We start from the raw sequence: 7,932 nt of genomic DNA, 5'->3' as shown, positions 1-7,932 counted from the left end.
CAATTCTGGATCCACACGTCCTTCCACAGTGGGGACATAGATTTCTGAGCAGGAGTTGATCATGGTGAGGGTTTGCCAAATGTGCCTTTCTCTTAGCTCGTTTCTCCCTTTGAATTTGAGTGTCTTCCTGAGCAGAGCCAGGTAATTCTAGTTTTGTCCCCATCCTCCTGCCTGCTGAGTTCTGCAAGGGCAACAGACAAAGGAGAAGCTGACAGACAGTGCCAACCCTTGAGCTGGATGCAGGTAAGAAGAGAGGCAAGTGGGGGCTGGCTGTGGGCAGACTGTAGGGCAATGCCCCTTTCACCCTAACTGAGCAGCCTCCATTTAGAGGTGGGCCATGTCTCTGCTTTTAGTCTCCCCAGGGAACTGTCCCCCTCCCTCTCTCCTTATCACTCAGCATAAGGACGCTCAGCATCCTCATCCAGCCACAACCCCCAGGATTCTTTTGTTGAAGCCATGGCAGTTAAAACAGTGTAAAAAAGTTATTCCCCCATAAATTGACTGTTGCACATATGAGTCTGCCGTATATGATGTCAGGCCACAGGTCTCACTGGGGAGCATCAATTCTCAGTCTCTGTTACCTGAGATCCTTTAAACTGGAGGCAGGGGAGATTGAACCTGGAATCGTCAGCATAGAAAGCAGATGCTCTGCCAATGAGCTATAGTGGCTCTTTCCTTCTGCCAGGCATCTGTTTAAAAATGGTGTGCATCAGTGCACAGTTGACCTGTACCATGCCACTTCTTGTGTTTTCTTAGTTCTCCTTTCAACCATCAGCGCTTTGCTAATTTTGTCCAAGGTAGTCAAGAGCTTTTGATTGGGTTGGGGCTCATAGCAGCCCCCACTTCTCCCCTTTCTCTTCTACTGTGAAATATCATTGCAATGTGACCGTGAGTCCACCAGGTGGAGGCTTTGCACATGTCTCCACCACCTTCCCACTTATCATGAGGTTATGAGGCTAGTTAGCTGCTCTGCTTTCTGGAGGACCACGTGGCGTATGTTTGTCTAGGAACAATCCTCATCCCTACCACATCTATGGTCAGTTTCCATCTTCATCTACAAATTCATTTTGCCTCTGGAGTTCACAGTTGGGAGAGGTGGGAGGCTAAGGGCTCCCCCAGACTGGTGGGCTTCTTTCCTTCCTTCCTTCCTTCCTTCCTTCCTTCCTTCCTTCCTTCCTTTCTTTTTTTGCAGGTGTCATGGATGCAATAGTAGTGGTGGATTTACACATCCAATAAATACTTCAACCAATAAATAATACAATGTTTTGTTCTTTGGACACTGAACCCGCCACACTGCACAAGCTAGTGAAATGGAGTGCGGAAAAGCAATGGTATTTTTAAGGGTGTCCAGGAAGCAGTGTGGAATTCAGTAGGGGGTACCCCCAGACTCTCTTAGTGAGCCAGGGATGACTGATGCATTGCTCCAAAAGGATGGGTTTACTTCTAAGAGCCGGTTCCCCTTATCTAAGGTATGCAAGTGTAAGGTAGCTTGGAAGTAGGATCACGCCAGATGCCTTCCTGGAGAGAAACTGCTACGGGAAGAGTGATGTCACATGAAGGTGTAGCAAGCTACTTGAAAAATGACTGGTGTGCGTATGTGTGTGTGTTGGCATGTTTTTGTAAAGATTCCTGGGAGGTGAGGTGGATGATGCAACATGCCACATTGCCCACACATCAGGTCACCAACATCAGGGCTAGAGGGCAGGCTTCACTCTCTCTCCACAACCAACAGTGGAATTAATGGGAGCCATGTGCTTGTATGCAAGGAAGTGGAATGGGATGTGCTTTCACAGGGTCACCATTGGGGTGGATGCTGCTGTTGACAAATTTCAGGATCCAGTCTGCCTACCGCCTGCATAGTTACACATTCTGGATTCTGTTCCTTGGAAACAAAGACTACAAGAGAGAGAAGACTTTGTCTCTCTTGTATTGCTGCCAGTCCTCTTCAGGAGTCTTGCAGGAGCCGGAAGCTGCTAAGACCATCTGCTCGAGGGAACCTACAAGATTCAAGAAGCAACCCATTTGAAAGAAGTTCACAGAGGTCCAGAGTCACAGAGGGTCAAAGATCTGCTGCTATTTTTGCAGGTCATCCAGTGAGCTTTATGCCTGAGCGGGGATTTGAACTCTTGTCTCCCATGTCCTAGTCCAACTTTCTCACCACTAAACCACACTGGCTTCTCCATTGCTAATGTGTACAAGAATAAATGTGAATTTTCATGCAGTTTAAAACAAACAAACATGAAAGTGCTACAGATGGAGGGGAGATTAATTAAGGTTGCCAATGATAGTTGTTGGGTTTTTTTTTACTGGACCAGTTCCAATGTAATTAACAGCTTCCTTCCAGGCAGAAATGTAGCATCCAGCTTTTCCTGGCACAGTAGCAAGAAAGAGATGGGAAAAGCTTGCCCTCATATATTCCTGGCTGCCACGGCTATCATCAGCCACTGCCTGTGGTGTGTTGGGATGGTGACTGGAAGTGTAGCCAGTCGGCAGGGTTTATATAATGACCGGAAAATCAATCAATATAGCTTTTCTGTAGATTGAGTTCCTGCCCTGCCTCCTCTCAAAAGCGGTTGCCCTTCTGGGACTTATGGAAAAATCTATGAGTTAATTATGATAGAGCCCCAGGACGTCACGTGAGATGCAAGCTGTTCTTCTCTCACCTCTGAAGTATAGGGACCAGGCAAGGTCAGTCCTGAGATGTGGGCAATGAACATGCTGAGCTTATGGGAACCACTGGGCAGAATTATGTGGGCAGCTGGGTGCTTTGCCCAGAGAGGACCACTGTGCCTTTAAGGATGCCACAGAGGAAAATTACACCGAAAGGGGAATCTCTTGTCACTGCAGGAGTATGGTGGAGAATATTCTCCTGATGAAATTCTAACTTTGGGGTCTGACATGAAAAGTCAAATGTAGTGCCTCAATACATTGTTTTTATTATTATTATTATTATTATTATTATTATTATTATTATTATTATTTCTTCATACCTGCTTTTCAGTTCATCCAGGTAGGCCTGCATGTGGTCCAGCTCATTCTGCAGCTTCACCTTGTCCTGTTTCAGTGCATCAATTTGCTGCTTGAGGGGCTGGCTGTGGGCTGTCATGATGCGCCCCACATTAGATTTGTACTGGTCTTTGCCCTTCAGGAGCCTCAGCTGTGTCTCCAGCACTTTGTTCTGTTGCTCTAACTTTCGCACCTGGGGGATGGATAAATAAATAAATGAAATGAAATGGGCACTGGGGCAGGGAGCCCTGAGCAGCCTTGTTCAGGGTCCAGAATCCCACCACACCTTTCAGTGGTTACTCAGGCAATGCTTCTGTCTGGCCATTTGTGACTGGTTTCTAAAAAAACCAGTCTGTGTTTGATTCATTCTGATGAGATGACCATTCAGAAATACAGTGCATTTCAATAATAATAATAATTAATAAAATTTATTATTTATACCCCACCCATCTGGCCATTGTTCCTCAGGCACTCTGGGCGGCTTCCAACAAAATATTAAAAATACAATAAAACATCAGACATTAAAAACTTCCCTAAACAGGACTGCTTTCAGATGTCTTCTAAAAGCCAGATAGTTGTTTATTTCCTTGACATCTGATGGGAGGGCATTCCACAGGGCGGGCAATTCAAAAGGAAATCTAATGACTATTTACTTTCATTCATTGCATCACATCCTGCCTGGCCTCAATACATTGTTTGAGCAGCGGTTGAACTTCATTTAACACCAGATTAAAATGCAAACAACAACACCCCAAACTCACACTATCTCCAATGTGGAATGATAAATAATGTTGGCCATGTTGCCAAAAGCTGCACACAAGAAGGAGAAGGCAAGCTAGGGGGATTACCCCCCCCAAGGGTAATCTAGTCCAACCCCTGCAATGCAGGAATCATAGCTAAAGATGGCCATTCAACCTCTGCTTAATAAAAACCTCTAAGGAAAGAGAGTCTACAACTTCCCAAGGGAAACTATTTCACTGTTGAACAGCTCTGACCACCAGAAAGTTCTTCCTGCTGTTTAGTTGGAATCTGCTTTTTTGTAATTTGAACCGATTGCTCTCTGAAGCAGGAAAAAACAAGCTCGTTCCATCTTCCATGTGACAGCCCTTCAGATATCTGAAGATGGCTATCATTAGTTTTGGTATAATAGGCATGTGCTTCAAGCACATAAAGAGAGTTGTGTGAAAAATCTTTACTGCATTGTGCTTGTACCTAAGGCGGATGGGTTGGTTGAGCTGCGGTGAAAGCTTGGAATGTTTATTTGCTCAGGGAACAAAGCTGTCTGTGGTCCAACTTCAGTGAGGGAAGGGAATCCTGCTGGCATTAAAAACTGACCTAATAAATGGCTGATGACTGGGAAGAGGTCTAGGGAGGGAATGTAATATACACAGGAGGTAAGCAGGTTGAGAAAGGAAAGGAGGATGGGGAAATGATGGAAGAGGCGGGGAACTGAGCTGAGGTCTCAAAAGTAAGATGAGGAGAAATTGGATGCTATGCAGACAGGAAAATGGTTGTGCTGGAAGGGCTGGTGGAGAGACAGGATGGCTACATGTGGGTCAACCTAAACAGTATGTAGTAGCCTAAAAGGCAAGGAGTTGAGGAAACAATGGGTGATGGACATGAAGAGTCAAGGAGGAAGAGAGACTGGATCAAAGCTAGAAAGCAAGCCTGGGCTCATGAACTATTTCCAGGAAGCAAATGGTCAGGTAAAAGGAAAAGACATGGTGGCTTAGTGGTAGAGCACATGCTTTGCATGCAGAAGGTCCCAAGTTCAATCCCTGGCATTTCCTCCAGGTAGGGGCTGGGAAAGACTCTGCCCACTATTGGCTGTGGGCTTCTAAAATGAGTACATTTTGTGATGTTGAGCTTCTCCTCTGGGCTCACAATGGAGCAATCACAATCCTTGCAGTGCAACATGGTGACAAATCGCTGAACCTGCCAGCACAAACGGACCACTGGAAAATGCCTTTTGATTTCAGTGGCTGAAATTTTCAGTCTCCCCCAAGTTTGTGCAGGTCTGTCTCATTCATCTCTGCCATGTGCTTCTGGAATAGGCCTGTCTCTCTGTCGGGCGAGTCAGGTTTCACCCTGACCTGCTTCCCTGCCTACAACATTCTCCGGGTGCTGAGTCAGGCAGGCAGCCGGGGCTGGATAGAGTTTCGCAGGAAACCTTTGCCTCTTATGCAGGGATGCACTGCTGGAGGAGAAGTAGGATCAGGGTAAGCTGGCCACAATTCAGAGTGCAGCCACAATTACGTGGTAGACAGAAATTCAATAGGTGCTGACAGAAAGATGCTGTTAATGGCATGAGTTCCAGGTCTGGGACTTTTGCCTCTTGTGTAGGTTTTTTTTTCCTATTTAAAGCACAGAAGCCCAGCAAAAACAAAGGGCGAGGTAATACAGAAAAATCTAGCATCTGAACAGCCCTCTGCTCAGAACTTTCTGTTTCAGGAGTTCCTGTGCTCAGATAAACAAGCCGGGCACTTTCCCATCCTACCTGCAAAACATGGATGGGTGGAGGATCTCACGTGGATTAGGTTGCCACATTTTATTGGCCTTGCCTCTGGGCCTTTAACAGGAGCTTGATGCGCGCACACACACACCAAGCTTCAGTTGCTTAAATTTCTGTGTGTCAGCTTGCTGTTGAAGGCTCAGGAGTACAGCCAGTACAAAAAAAATGTGACAATTCCTGCCCCTTGTGCATTGCCAGGGAGCTCCTTGAAGTTGCAGTTCTCCATCCTGAAAGCCACGGAGACTCAAGCGGGAGGAGTGAACCACTGCCAGTTAGGAAAAGGTCACCTGCACACCTGCACAGAAGGCAGCAGCTGCTATTCCTGGTGGCAGATGCAATGGCACAGGTGGTGGTAACAGAGGTTGACTTGCCAGGGACTAAAGCTCTCTAAGGAAGAAGCAGGAATGAAGTGTGAATCGGGAGATGATTTCAGAAAGAAGGTCTGGTTTAGAGATCTGTGATGTGGAAGAGTTGCTTTCAAACCCACTAAAGAGTCACCTTCCCTTCTGGGCAAATTCCTGGGGGCCATGTTCCCAGGGTGGGCAGGGCAAGAGGCAAATGTGGGCAGAGCAGCAAACATGAATTTTACTTTTGTACAGTAGGCTAGTTTCTCTCCATGCACCCACATCCCTCTCTGCCCACCATCCAAACAAGCAAGAACCATTGTCAGAATTGAAGAAAACATTCCAGCCAGGCATAATCCCTTAAGGAGGATGCAAAGTAAGTGAGTTGCTGGGGAGGGGGTGTGGCCTGGAAGGAGTCCCGAAGGCCAGGCAGAGTGCCTGGAGGACCCCATTTGGCCTTTGGGCCTTACTCTCCTCACCCCTGCTTTAACTGAGGCCCGACACACTGACATAGAATAATAGAACTGTGGAGTTGGAAGGGACCACGAGGATCATCTAGCCTACCCCCTGCAATGCTGGAATCATTCACCCAACACAGAAGCAGGCAAGCCTTTCTGCATCACTGCATCTCCCTAGCAGGGAAAACGTCAACAGCTAAACGTTTACAGGTGTTCAGCTGCTGTTGAAAGACACAGGGCCAGTTAAAAACCCAGGCAATTCTAGGAACATTGGAGTTTGGCCTTGCTGCTGGGAACAGCTCATAGGGGGAACCGATGTTATTGGACTACAGCCTCCCATCATTCCTGACCCTTGAGCATATCAGCTGGGGCTGATGGGAGCTGGAGTCCAACAACTGGGAGGCATCACACTGGCTGCCCCACCTAAAGGCCCCATTTAACACCCTCACCTATTGAGCCGCACCTGAAGTTGGTGTGTGTCATGCAAATGACGTGGTGTCCCTTCCTCTCTCTCTCTGCTTCAGATAATAGGAAACCCTTTGAGTGTGCCAACTCATTGGTGCCCAGCCATTCCTTTTATCTGAATCATGCTCAAGCACCTACGCTTCCAGAGAGCAGGGATCAGGAAACCTGCCTGGCTAGTGTGTTTGGGAAAGATTCCAGTCAGCTGGATGTGCTTGTTGCTCAGTGGCAAGCTTCTACAGTGGGAATTAGGCACTTTTTAAAAAGTCTTATTTTGCCCTGAGCTCTCGAGGGCAGAAGACACACCACTTTCTTCCAGCGGAGCTTCAGCACATCAGCACAAAGGTGCCTGACCTTATTCTCATGCTGGGGAGAGTGTGCTTCCTGAAGGGCATCCCTCCAGACTCCTCTGCCCCACACATATTATCCAACCCCTTTAATCCCATCCCAGAGGCGTTGTCCCCAGATAGCTTCCTCCTCCTCCTCAGTTACACAGGGCCTGGTACTAAACTGCCCAGATTGGATTTTGAATCGCACTCCAGGAAGATCAATTTCTCCCTTGTGTGTTTCTGCCTCTCTGTTGCTAATGCTCTTCCATTGCCATGTCCTACAGGCAGGCCCCTGCATACAATCATGGAATGGGAAGGAACCCCCAGTTTTCCAATCCTCCTCCTGGCCCCAACATAAGACCTCTTCAGCAGATGTCTTTCCATTCGTCGCTTGCCCCCCTGCCTCTGCCTTAACCACAGCCTCCTCTTGCCAGCTTATTTAGCTACTGTACTCCTCTGTAACTGGACACGAATCTATTATTTTTATAGTCTGAAGCAGGCGTAGGCAAACTCGGCCCTCCAGATGTTTTCGGACTACAACTCCCACCATCCCTAGCTGACAGGACCAGTGGTCAGGGATGATGGGAGTTGTAGTCCCAAAACATCTGGAGGGCCAAATTTGCCTATGCCTGGTCTTAAGGCAGGGAAGGAGGAATATTAAAGACTTACTCAAATTTCTGGGCACAGTCTGCACTGGGGATGGAATGTAAGGGTGTTCTCCTGTTCCTATACTTCAGGTCCGTAGACTCTCCAGATATTTGTGGACTACAACTCCCATCAGCCCCTTTGGGTCCCTTCCAACTCTACAATTCTATGAGGAC

Source organism: Podarcis gaigeae (assembly GCF_964106915.1).
Source record: "Podarcis gaigeae genome assembly, chromosome: 8".
In the NCBI taxonomy this organism is placed as follows: Eukaryota; Metazoa; Chordata; class Lepidosauria; order Squamata; family Lacertidae; genus Podarcis; species Podarcis gaigeae.
This window is presented reverse-complemented; position numbering follows the sequence as displayed.